Raw genomic sequence first — 14,132 nt, 5'->3', positions numbered from 1 at the left:
CCAAATTTGCTGGCATATTGAGTGCAGCACTTTCACAGCATCATCTTCCAGAATTTGAAATAGCTTAACTGGAATTCCGTCACTTCTACTAGCTTTGTTGGTAGTGATGCTTTCTAAGCCCCACTTGACTTCACATTCCAGGATGTCTGGCTCTAGGTGAGTGATCACATCATCGTGATTATCTTGGTTGTTCACCACCCTTATGGCAGAAAGTGAAGAGGAACTAAAAAGCCTCTTGATGAAAGTGAAAGAGGAGAGTGAAAAAGTTGGCTTAAAGCTCAACATTCACAAAAATAAATAAATAAATAAAGCTCAACATTCAGAAAACGAAGATCATGGCGTCCGGTCCCATCACTCCATGGGAAATAGATGGAGAAACAGTGGAAATAGTGTCAGACTTTATTTTTCTGGGCTCCAAAATCACTGCAGATGGTGACTGCAGCCATGAAATTAAAAGATGCTTACTCCTTGGAAGGAAAGTTATGACCAACCTAGATGGTATATTCAAAAGCAGAGACATTACTTTGCCAACTAAGGTCCGTCTAGTCAAGGCTATGGTTTTTCCTGTGGTCATGTATGGATGTGAGTTGGACTGTGAAGAAGGCTGAGCGCTGAAGAATTGATGCTTTTGAACTGTGGTGTTGGAGAAGACTCTTGAGAGTCCCTTGGACTGCAAGGAGATCCAACCTGTCCATTCTGAAGGAGATCAACCCTGGGATTTCTTTGGAAGGAATGATGCTAAAGCTGAAGCTCCAGTACTTTGGCCACCTCATGCGACAAGTTGACTCATTGGAAAAGACTTTGATGCTGGGAGGGATTGGGGGCAGGAGCAGAAGGGGACGACCGAGGATGAGATGGCTGGATGGCATCACTGACTCGATGAACATGAGTCTGAGTGAACTCCGGGAGTTGGTGATGGACAGGGAGGCTTGGCGTGCTGCGATTCATGGGGTCGCAAAGAGTCGGACACGACTGAGCAACTGAACTGAACTGAACTGAAGATCTTTTTTGTACAGTTCTTCTGTGTATTCTTGCCACCTCTTCTTAATATCTTCTGCTTCTGTTAGGTCCCTAACATTTCTGTTCTTTATCGAGCCCATCTTTGCATGAAATGTTCCCTTGGTATCTCTAATTTTCTTGAAGAGATCTCTAGTCTTTCCCATTCTGTTTTTTCCTCTATTTCTTTGCATTGATCACCGAGGAAGTTTTTCTTATCTCTCCTTGCTATTCTTTGAAACTCTGCATTCAGATGCTTATATCTTTCCTTTTCTCCTTTGCTTTTTGCTTCTCTTCTTTTCACAGATATTTTTAAGGCCTCCCCAGACAGCCATTTTGCTTTTTTGCATTTCTTTTGCATGAGGATGGTCTTGATCCCTGTCTCCTGTACAATGTCCCAAACCTCCATCCATAGTTCATCAGGCACTCTATCAGATCTAGTCCCTTAAATCTATTTCTCACTTCCACTGTATAATCATAAGGAATTTGATTTAGGTCATACCTGAATGGTTAGTTAGTGGTTTTCCCTTTCTTCAATTTCAGTCTGAATTTGGCAATAAGGAGTTCATGATCTGAGCCACAGTCAGCTCCTGGTTTTGTTTTTGCTGACTGTATAGAGCTTCTCCATCTTTGGCTGCAAAGAATATAATCAATCTGATTTTGGTGTTGACCATCTGGTGATGTCCATGTGTAGAGTCTTCTCTTGTGTTGTTGGAAGAGGGTGTTTGCTATGACCAGTGCGTTTGCTTGGCAAAACTCTATTAGCCTTTGCCCTGCTTCATTCCGTATCCCAAGGCCAAATTTGCCTGTTACCCCAGGTGTTTCTTGACTTCCTACTTTTGCATTCCAGTTGCCTATAATGAAAAGGAAATCTTTTTTGGGTGTTAGTTCTAAAAGGTCTTGTAGGTCTTCATAGAACCGTTCAACTTCAGCTTCTTCTTGAGACTTTAACAGCCAGAATTATCAGACCAAGTTTCTGGAAGTTTCTAACTCTTCTTCCAGGGCATTCCATCATAAACCTGAACCATGAGGGCTCCTCCTCTTACTATTTATCGTGAACTGATAGCCAGTGTTCTATTAACTTTCTTTTCAGCTTGGCCTGGAACAAAGAACACTAGTTATGGCAAAGTCTCTGAGATTCTACAAGATTCCATGTTGCCTTCTAAGTCACCCAAAATTCAATTATATTCCAAACGGTTCTCATATTAGCATTACATTTTAATTCTTTGAGGGATTCTGTTGTATATAAAGTTCTAGGAATGAGAACATATAAACACCTGGAACCTCTGGTCAAGCAGGCACCTGGGGGGATGGCAGGATGCAGGCTCAAGGTGTGTATGGCAGATGCTGCAGGTGAGTGAGCACAAAAAATTCACTGATTCTTGCCGAGGGTGAGGTGCTGTCTCAGTAAGATACATTTTGGAATTGTGGAAAGGATGTTTTGGGTTGTCAGTAACTGGCAGATTCTACTGGCACATGCTAGACTTCCTACAATGTTAGGACACTCCAGTAACACAACAAATCATTCTGAGTTGGGACTTTTTTGGTGGCCCAGTGGTTAAGACTCTGTGCTTCCACTTCAGGGGGCACGGATTTGATCCCTGGTCAGGGAACTAGATCCTACATGCCACAGCCAAGACCTGGTGCAGCCGAATAAATAAATAAAATATTTTTTAAGAAAAAGAAATGTCTTGGGCCAACTGCCAACATGGAGATGCTGTGGAAAAACATTGGGTTAGGCTAAGGCTTGATGTTCAGGCCTTCCAAATTCAGAAATGACCATTATTATGTCAGTATGTGGCCAAGTGAAGCAAGAATTTCCAAACTCTGTCTTGCCACCTCCTCTCTTCCTCAAGGAGACACGTGCAACAAGAATAAAATGAGGCCAAGTCACACTTGACTAGCAGTTAAGGGTTTGGTCTCAAATACCAAAATAGAACTTGGGCCAGCTAGGTTTGAACAAACAGAGGACCCTGATTTATTCAGCCTTGCTGGAACAAAGGAAAGGCCTGATTTACTTCATTTCCTTGAGTTCAAATTCATGTTTTGGTTACTGCTCTGACATCTAATGTCATTGAAAAAGGGTTCCAGATACATTATCTAGGATTTACTCAATTTTTAAAAATTTGTCTCTCTATCCCAGAAATCTGTTTGTCCCCTTGGAATTTTGACATGTAGGAGAAGGCAATGGTAGCCCACTCCAGTACTCTTGCCTGGAAAATCCCATGGACAGGGGAGCCTGGTAAACTGCAGTCCATGGGGTCGGTCGCTCAGTCGTGTCTGACTCACTTTCACTTTTCACTTCCATGTATTGGAGAAGGAAATGGCAGCCCACTCCAGTGTTCTTGCCTGGAGAATTCCAGGGACAGGAGAGCCTGGTGGGCTGCTGTCTATGGGGTCGCACAGAGTCGGACACGACTGAAGCGACTTAGCAGCAGCAGCAGCAGCAGCAGCAGCAGCAGATACCCATTTGCTCGAGCCAGAGATTAGGTAGGAAGCATCCTTGGTTTCTCTGCTTACCTCACACTTATATTGGTTATCTATTGTTGCATAACAAATCCCCAAGTTTGGTGGCTTAAGATAATACACATATAGAGACTTCCCTGGTGGTCCAGTGGTTAAGAGTCCACCTTCCAATGCAGGGCATGTGGGTTTGATCTCTGGTCAGGAAACTAAGAGTCCACATACAACTAAGCTCACATGGTGCAACTAAGCCCACATGCCTCAACTAAGACTGCTGCTAAGTCACTGCTAAGTCACTTCAGTCGTGTCCGACTGTATGCGACCCCATAGACAGCAGCCCACCAGGCTCCCCCGTCCCTGGGATTCTCCAGGCAAAAACACTGGAGTGGGTTGCCATTTCCTTCTCCAATGCATGAGAGTGAAAAGTGAAAGTGAAGTCGCTCAGTCGTGTCCAACTCTTAGCGACCCCATGGACTTTAGCCCACCAGGCTCCTCCGTCCAGGCAAGAGTACTGGAGTGGGGTGCCATTGCCTTCTCCGCAACTAAGACTAGAAACAGCTAAATAAATAAATATTTAAAAAATACATTATACACATACAATCTCATTCTTTCTGTGGGTAGTGTAGCTGGGTTCTCTGCTTCACAGGCTCTCAAAAGGCTGTAATCAAAGTGTTGGCCCAGGTGTGGTGGTCTCAACTGAAGGCTCAACTGGGAAAAGATCTGCTTCTAAGACTCACATAGTTGTTGAAAGGGGTGGTTTCTTTCAGGTCATTGTATTGAGAATTTCTGTTTTGATGACTCTTTGCCAGAGACTGCCCTCAGTGGCTTGCCAGGTGGCTCTCTCTATCAGGGTAAGGACATCAGAAGAGCTAGAGAGAGAGAACACAGAAGTGACAATCTCATTAGCTATTTTAGGAAGTGACATTCCATTGCAATGCTGTGTTCTTATTGGAAGCAAGGCATTAAACCCACTCTACCCTTAAGTGGAGAGGATTACACAAGGACCTGAATACCAGGATTACTGGGAGCTGTTTTAGAAGGGTACCTCCCTTACCTCCCATATCTGAGAGTCGGCAAGTTCTGTCAACTCTGCCTCCAAGGTGCAGTTGGCATCTGTCCACTTTTCTCCTGAGTTGTCAATAAGGATTGTTTGACAAGACCAAACCTTGCCCAGTTCCTCATGGTCTTATTCTCATTGTATTTCATATAAATTATTCCCACTCCACCCCTCGCTACCTTAAATTGTATGAGGTAGCTCTTTTGTGGCCTAGAAACCTCCTTGCTTTTCCCCATGCCTTCTTCCAATCCTTAAACCAGAATAATTTTTTAAAAAACATATACTGAGTCCTATTTCTCCTCTTGGGCTTCCCTGGTGACTCAGCTGGTAAAGAATCTGCCCGCAATGCAGGAGATCTGGGTTCAATCCCTGGGTTGGGAAGATCCCTCGGAGAAGGCAACAACTACCCACTCCAGTATTCTGGCCTGGAGAATTCCATGGACTGTATAGTCCATAGAGCTGCAAAGAGTCAGACATGCCTGAGTGACTTTCACTTTCACTTTCGCCTCTGCTTATAGCTCTTCAGGGATGGCAAGAAATTCTTAGATATAATGCCAAAGGCACAATCCATGAAAGAAATTATTGATAAGCTAGCTTTTATTATAATTAAAAACTTCTGTGAAAGACAAATGCAAGAGAATTGGAAGATAAGCTACAGACTGAAAGAAAAGATTTGCAAAAGTCACATCTGACAAAGGACTGTTATTCAAAACATGCAAAGAGTTCTTAAAACTCAGCAATATGAAAAGAAACAACCTGATTTAAAAATAGGCTGAAGACCTTAATGGACACTTCATCACAGGTGATATACAGATAGCAAGTAAACGAATGAAAAGATGCTCCACATTCAGTCGTGTTAGACTCTGTGGACCCCATGGACAGCAGCCCAGCAGGCTCCTCTGCCCCTGGGGTTCTCCAGGCAAGAACACTGGAGTGGGTTGCCACTGGGGAAATGCAAATTAAAACAACGAGATACGACTACGCACCTATTAGAATGGCCAAAATCTGGCACGACCAAATGCACATGTCTGGCACGACCGACACGACCAATGCTAACAGGGCTGTGGGCCAAGAGGGACACTCATGCACTTCTGGTGGGAATGCAAAATGATACAGCTTCTTTGGAAGACAGTTACAAAATTAAACATACCCTTTCCATACAATCCAGCGGTCTTGCTCCTTGGTATTTATTTAACTTATGTCTGTACAATAATCTGCACTTAGTGCAGGTAATTAGTAATAACGGCTTTACTAGTAACTGTGAAAACTTAGAGGCAACCAAAATGCCCCTCAGCAGGTGATGGATAAATAACCTGTGCTGCCTCTGTCACTTTGGGTGATAATGGTGTGCCAGTGTGTATTCATCGGGTGAAAGCATGTACCCCTCTGGTGCTGAGATGTTGGTGGAGAGAAGGCTGTGTACATGAGGAAGCAGTAAGTATGTCAGAATTCTCTGTACTTTCCCTTCAATTTTACAGTGAACCTAAAAATATTGCTCTTAAAAAATCTATTTTTCTTTTTAAAAAGCAAGCAGATAAAGGATTTTTCATGCAAGTACTCTGACTCTACTGTCTGTGTTGTTAAGCATGCTCCTCCACCCCTGCCCCAAAGTGAAAGTGAAAGTTAAGTTGCTCAGTTGTGTCCGACTCTTTGGGACTCTGTCAACTGTAGCCCACCAGGCTCCTCCGTCCATGGGATTCTCCAGGAAAGAACACTGGAGTGGGTTGCCATTTCCTTCTCCAGGGGATCTTCCCGGCCCAGGGATTGAACTCAGGTCTCCCACATTAGAGGCAGACGCTTTAACCTCTGAGCTACCAGGGAAGCCCCAAGGATAGTGTATATATGTAGCTTGAGCAAAGAGAAGGGTGTAGAGTGATCTGTAAAGATGGTAGCCAGTAGTTGATAGGATAGGAGGCTTAGGGTCATGTCTATATCAGTCAGAAGGAGCAGAAGAGAATCTGACTAACTCTCACAGGTTCTTAGGAAATTTTGTGGAATGTTTAAGAGTTACTGAAATTCATTTATGGAATATTTTCATGGAGAAGGAAATGGCAACCCAATCCAGTGTTCTTGCCTGGAGAATCCCAGGGACGGGGGAGCCTGGTGGGCTGCCGTCTATGGGGTCACACAGAGTCAGACACGACTGAAGGGACTTAGCTTAGCTTATGGCTTTCCAAAGTTTAATGGGTGGACACATTATCTGGAGCTCTTGTTAAATGTAGATATCAATGTTGTATATCTGAGCCATGACCCGAGAGTCTGTATTTCTAATAAGCTGTTAAACATTGCTCCTGTTGCTGGTGGTGATTCAATGTTTTGAACAAGGGCTTGAATAATAAAGATATCTTTATCTTACGGAGTAAAAAACCCAGAACAGATGGAGGACAGGGTTGGAAGGAAATGTTTTCACTGAAAACCTGCTGTGAACATTCTTGTATGTGTCCCCTGGTAAGCAGGGAATATGTGTATGTTGGATATATATATTAGGAGGTAAATTGCTCTATTGCAAGGTAGACATAAGCTTAGCTTCAGTGGATGCTACCCAACAGTTTTTCCCTGTGATTGTATCAACTGACACACCTACCCACAACACATGAGAGTTCTTTCTGCTAAACATTCTCTCCAAGGGTTTTGTTTGTTTCATTTTAACCACTCTGGAGACTGTGTATGGCATTTCAATGTGGTTTTGATTTGCATTTCCCTGAGCACTAGTGAAGTTAGCATCTTTTCATGTATGTACTGGCCAACTAGACCTCTTATTTTATGAAATCTCTGCTCCAGTCTTTTGCTCATTTTTCTGTTGAGTTGCCTTTGATTGATTTGTAGGATTCCCCAGAATCTGCATAAACAAACCTTATCAATAAATATAGTTTCATTTTTAAGTGTAAATCTTTGGCTCCCTTGGCATTTATTCTGGGTGAGTTTGGGCCCACTTTGTTTTGCCTTCATATGGTTTTTTCAACACTTAAACTGCACAGTCCACCTTTCCCCATCAATTCGAGATGCCTCCTTGGTCATATGCTACATTCCTAGGTGTATTTTTGGATATTTTGGCGTTTTCTATCCCATTCTTCTTGTCTGTCTCCCATGTTAGCATGCAGTTTTATTTCCTTAGAATGATGACATGTTTACATATCTAGCAGGATGAGTTCCATTGTTTCAGAGCTTCCCAGGCCTTTCTTACTTATTTTTCCATATGAACTCAGAACGAGCTTTCTCATTCTAAAATTCAAAAAAAGCTTTATTGCTATTAAGAAAAATTTATAAATTAACTTACAATGAATTAACATCTCCACGATGTTGTTTTTCCAGTGGAGTATAATTAAATGTCCCTTATTGCTTCCGTTGCTCCCCTGGAGAAGGAAACAGCTACCCACTCCAGTATTCTGGCCCAGAGAATTCCGTGAACTGTATAGTCCATGGGGTTGAAAAGAGGCTGACATGACTGAGCCACTTTCACTTTCCTATTGGTTCAAATGTTATTTGGTATCCTTTGAGGATGCATAGACTTCTCTTGATATGTTTCACTGACCTGGTGGGAAAACAAGGAAAATCTCTGAAGCCAAGAAACTGTAAGAAGGTAAGAAACCCAAGAGACTTTTCAGCATTGTAGTGAAAATTTTCTTTGAACAGGAAATAAAACCTAGAACCTAAACAAGTTGTGAAGTTAGAATGGGGACATTTGAATAAACTGGGTTCCCCAAAGAGTGACACTCTGTGACTCGAACAGTCAAAGCTATATAAGGCAGCACTCAACTGAGTGATAGTGTTCTATCAGGTCCATCCCGAGAATTATCAGGGTCTGGGGTGAGAGTAAAATCAGAGAACCACCATTATAGCACAGGGAAGTCTACTCAACATTCTGTAATAACCTATTTGGGAAAAGAACTTGAAAAAGAATAGATACATGTATATGTATAACTGATTCACTTTGCTGTACACCTGAAACTAACACAATGTTGTTAGTCAACTCCCATTATTGTTTAGTCACTAAGTTGTGCCTGACTCTTTTGCAACCCCATGGACTGTAGCCCGCTGGGCTCCTCTGTCATTGGGATTTTTCCAGGCAAGAATACTGGAGTGGGTGGCCTTTTCCTTCTTAAGGAGATCTTCCCAACCCAGGGATCAAACCACATCTCCTGCCTTTCAGGCAGATTCTTTACTGCTGAGTCACCTGGGAAGCCCACACTCCTATATAATATAAAAGTTAAAAAAAATAATGGAGACCCACCTATCCTTTGCTTAAATATTTACAGGTCAAACTATCCACTGTCAAATAGCATATGTTCTACGCTTCTGCATGACAAATGTATTTTGATAGCAACCTTCAAGTTCAGGAGGAACTTCAAGATTTCTACACATATGCTTGGAGGTGGTGGAGTGCAAGTCCCCAGCCCCAGTCTTGAGCTCATCCCCTCTTCCCTCCACCTGTACCCACATGCCCAAGCTTCATCCACTCTCCTGCAAACACCTGCCCTTTGGCCACCCTCAAGCCTAAGGGCATGTATGCTAGGGGCAGTTTGTCTTCAGGAGGACCATTCAGCAAAGAGGCCTTCACCAAGATGGGGCTCAGGACCATTTAGATTGGGAATTGCAGAGTCTTGGATATCCAGGGTATATTCCAGGCAGAGGAGGAGCCAGGGCTCTGGATGGGCTCTGCCTGAGAAAGGCCAGAGCAGGACCCAATAAAACAGGGTGCCTGGCAGAAGCCTTTAGACCCGAGATTTGAGGATAGTAGAGGTCCTTGCGCTGATGAGGGAATGTCTCAGCAGAAACTGGAACAGATTGTACAGCTATGACATAGGACTTTGGATACCTCGGTAGATGCTGGTGTGGAGAGACAACTGTGTCTGAGGACCACGCAGGACTGGACACCTGCGTGTGTCTGAACAGACACAACTCCAAGGTTCAGATGCTTCCTCAGGCCCACCCCACTCTACTCAGTTCTGTCATTCTTGGAAAACTTCCTAGAGGTAAAATGACACCTTGGGGTGAATTAGAGAGGTAGAGAAAAACCTGAACCCCTTGAGCCTGCTCCAAAGAGATTAAGGAAAAACTCTGAAGTGACTGAGTTGACCACAAATTGATTTGGCAAACTGCTGCTAGACAAAGAAATTAAATTCAGACAAGGAAGAATCAAAGTTACATTTTTTCACACCTGAGTTGTGTGCATTGAAAGTTCATACCTAATACAGCTTGTACTGTTGTTTCTTGAGTTCATTAGGGTTTTAAGATCCATCTAATTTTTTTAAAATTAATTTTTATTGCAGTATAGTTGCTTTACAGTATTATGTTAGTTTCTTCTGTACAGCAAAATGAATCAGTCATACATATACATATATCCCCCTCTCTTTTGAATTTCTTTCCCATTCAGGTCACTGCAGTGCACTAAGCAGAGTTCCCTGTGCTATACAATATGTTCTCACTAGTTACCTATATTTCATACATACTATCAATAATGTGAAATGAAAGTCACTCAGCCATGTCCGACTCTTTGAGACCCCATGGACTATAGAGTCTATGGAATTCTCCAGGCCAGAATACTGGAGTGGGTAGCCTTTCCTTTCTCCAAGGGATCTTCCCAACCCAGGGATCAAGCCAACGTCTCCTCCATTGCAAGCAGATTCTTTACCGGCTGAGCCATAAGGAAAGCCCATCAATAGTGTATATATGTCAATTCCTCCCACTTCCCCTTCCCTCCTCGGTATACAAATATTTGTTCTTTACATCTGTGTCTCTATTTCTGCTTGCAAATAAGATCATCTATACGATTTTATACTCTGGCCACCTGATGCGAAGAACTGACTCATTGGAAAAGTCCCCAGTGGTGGAAAAGATTGAAGGCAGGAGGAGAAGGGGATGACAGAGGATGAGATGATTGATTGGCATCACTGACTGTATGGATATGAGTTTGAGCAAGCTCCGGGAGTTGGTGATGGACAGGGAAGCCTGGCATCTGCAGTCCATGGGGTCGCAGAGTCGGACACAACTGAGCCACTGAACTGAACTGATACCATTTTTTCTAGATTCCACACATATGCATTAATATACAATATTTGTTTTTCTCTGACTTCACTCTATAGACAGTCTCTAGGTCTGTCTATGACTTTACAAATAACTCAAGATCCATCTACTTTTCAGAACAACCTGACTCACAGTTCATGCCCCTCTCATCACAGGGACAGGGGAAGAAGCTCAGAACTCTGGTCTGAATAGAACGTGGTGGTCCTGTGGGGGACTGCATGATGACTGACAACATGGGACTAGAGGGGACTATTGATATATGGATTACAAATAAGTCACATCAAGGTCACTTCAACCAGTAGTTCTCTTGGTGAAATCAGAAACATTTTTTGCTATTTAAGTGTGTGAATTTTATCCAAAATTTCAGTATATACATATTAAATAAAGTTAGACTTTTGAGAATTTTTGCTGTGAAATTGGACGGTATGAAACAAGGTAACGTTGAAGGAAGACTAACGCTGCTATGTGTTATCATGCTCCAGTCAGTTCTGATTACAGCAAGATGGTGTTGGCACTTGAAGTCATGTGACGACATAGAGTAGAAACCTAAGAAATGGTTCTGGACAGTGTTCATCTGTACTGTGTATGAAAGAATGCCTTTTAAGTCAGTGTGGAAGAAGGGCTTTGGGGTAAACAAGTGCCAAAATACTTTCAGGATGGACTAAAAAATTGAATATAAACAGTTAACCGTAAAGAGGTGAAAGAAAACAGAAGTAAATAGTTTCATGAATTTAGTTGGAAGACAGCTTTTGTGAGCATAGCCAAAGTCATTCTTGTTTATAATGGCCAAGAAATTGGATGTAACTGAATTATATAATCTCTGAAATAAAATTTTTATCAAATCAGATAAACAAATAATGATACATTGATTCAATATAATGTAGTCACATAGAATGGAGAAGGTGATGGCACCCCACTCCAGTACTCTTGCCTGGAAAATCCCATGGGCGGAGGAGCCTGGTGGGCTGCAGTCCATGGGGTTGCAGAGTCAGACACAACTGAGCAACTTCACTTTCACTTTTCACTTTCATGCATTGGAGAAGGAAATAGCAACCCACTCCAGTATTCTTGCCTGGAGAATCCCAGGGACAGAGGAGCCTGGTGGGCCGCCGTCTATGGGGTCACACAGAGTCGGACACGACTGAAGTGACTTAGCAGCAGCAGCAGCAGCAGTCACATAGAAAGGTTTTTCTTGACATAATTAATTTTAAAATGAGCTATCAAAAAAGTATATACTGTTTAACTTTATTATAAGAAAAAACTCTACATAATACTTAGCTAAAAAGTGTAGAACATTAATACTCTGGTCATCTCTGAATGGTGAATTTGTATTTTTCCTGTTTTTCTGCATTTTCTTATTTAAATAAACAATCTCCACAAAACTCCCAAAACTTCTGTGAGACTTCTCTCTACTAACCAATCTATACTACTTTTAAATTTAAAATTAGTGGAAGCAGAATTATTCACAGTAGTCAAAAAGTAGAACCAAGCCAAATGTCCACCAATAATAATAGATAATAATAATAATAGATAAACTAATATGGTATATCCATACAATGGAATAGTATTCAACAATAAAAAGGAATTAGCTACTGATTCACGTTACAGGATGGGTGAACTTCAAAAACATGCTATGTGAAGGAAGCCAGACACAAAGGGCCATTTATTGCATGGTCCTATTTACCTGAAATATCCAGAAAGACAAATCTATAGAGACAAAAGTAAATTATTTTTGATCTGCAGCTCAAGGCAGGAAGAAGGGTTAACTGTAAATGCACAGAGAGATTTTGCTGCAGGGAATAGAAATATTCCGGAAGTGGATTAAGGTGATGATTGCTCAACTTAGTAGTAAAAAACGCTGACTAGTACACTTAAAACAGAGTGAATTTCATGAAATGTAATTTATGCCTCAAAAAAGTTTTTTTAAAAAAACTTAATGGAGAATTTGGTGAAAGTTCAGAGACTAAAAGATTTAGAGGTTTTATTGCATTTTGGTTTTAATGTGGAAAAAGAGGATGAAGAAAGAGTGATCAGAGACTTCACAGCTGCGAAGGAGAGAATCTGGCTTTATACACCATGGTTATCTGTCCAGATATTTAGGATGGATATACCATTGTTTTTTGTTCTGATGCCAGGGAAGAAAGTTTATCTAGATTTAGACACAAAGAATCATGATTCTATTTCCTTAACCAACTGTGGGTTCCTGGAGAAAAGAAACTAAGTCCTAGCCTTAAGTATTAACTTTTGCCACCAACCTGCTATGTGACCTTCTCCCAATTACTTCATTTTTCTGAATTTCAGTTTCTTTATCTTACAAAAGCATGAGTTATACTAAATGGTTCTGCCCTGTTCAGCTGCAGAATTCTTTTCCTGGGCATTCACCCCTCTCAAGGATTGCCCTAGACTCTTATCTAGTCCTAATGCTTGTTGCTTCAGTTTTTGTGTCCTCCACATCAGATAAATTGACCTGGTTCCGCCCCATTTATCTGTACTTTTTCCCCTGGGAGCCTTTGCTCAGAAAATTTAGACTTATCAGAACTGAGATTTTTCTAATTGTTCAGCCCCCTACACATTTCTCTATCTCTGGATCTCTCTGACTGGATTTTTACACTTGATTGTCTTTCATTGCGATTCTGTTTATCCCCTGCTGCATTGCAAAACCTCCCTCAAACCTAACAATCATTTTCTTAGGCTGATAATTTTGTGAGTCAGAAATTAGGGCAGGCACAGTGGGGACGGCTTGTCTCTCTTCTGATGTAACTGGGGCCTCAGCTGGGGTGGCTCAAATCCTAAAGCTGGCTGGGATGGCCTGTAAGCTTCGAGCTGTGTTTCTCGCTAACAGCACGATTCCTCTGTTCTTCTTCATGCGGTATCTGCAGAGGCTTAGATGTCCAAGATGGCTTCTTCACTCTTGAAAATGGTGCCTGGGCTGGGATGGCAGAGGCAGTCACTGCTGGCCACATAGCCTTTCCAAGTGGCAGGCTGGGCTTCCCCACAGCATGTGATCTCACAGGTAGCTAGATTTCTTGCACGGTGGCTGGCTTCCTTTAGAGCATGTGTTTCAGTGGTCCGGGGAAGTGGCAAGGTTTTTTATGACCTGGCTCTCCAAAGTAATGCAGTGTCATCACTGGCACCACAAGGCTAACCCAGCTTCACACTCAGGTGTGGGAAGATGCAGCTTTGGAAACTGGCTACTGCAATTGCTAATTCTTCTGTGTTTCATTTTCACAACTAGAGTCTAAATTATTTGAAGTTAGAGATCATTTCTTTCATCTTGTATTATCTCTTCTCTCTCTTCCTCCTTTATCACCAAGAACAGAAACATGTGTTTTATAGATGGTGGACTAAGTGAAGTCGCTTAGTCGTGTCCGACTCTTTGTGACGCCATGGACTGTAGCCTACCAGGCTCCTCGGTCCAGGGATTTTCCATGCAAGAATACTGGAGTGGGTTGCCATTTCCTTCTCCAGGGGATCTTTCCGACCCAGGGATCGAACCCGAGTCTCCCGCATTGTAGGCAGACGCTTTACTGTCTGAGGTACTAGGACAGGCAAAGGACTAAAGTTGGGATAAACTCAGAGGTCCCAATCCTGA

Source organism: Oryx dammah, unplaced genomic scaffold (assembly GCF_014754425.2).
Source record: "Oryx dammah isolate SB20612 unplaced genomic scaffold, SCBI_Odam_1.1 HiC_scaffold_9, whole genome shotgun sequence".
In the NCBI taxonomy this organism is placed as follows: Eukaryota; Metazoa; Chordata; class Mammalia; order Artiodactyla; family Bovidae; genus Oryx; species Oryx dammah.
Note: the sequence above shows the minus strand (reverse complement) of the source record.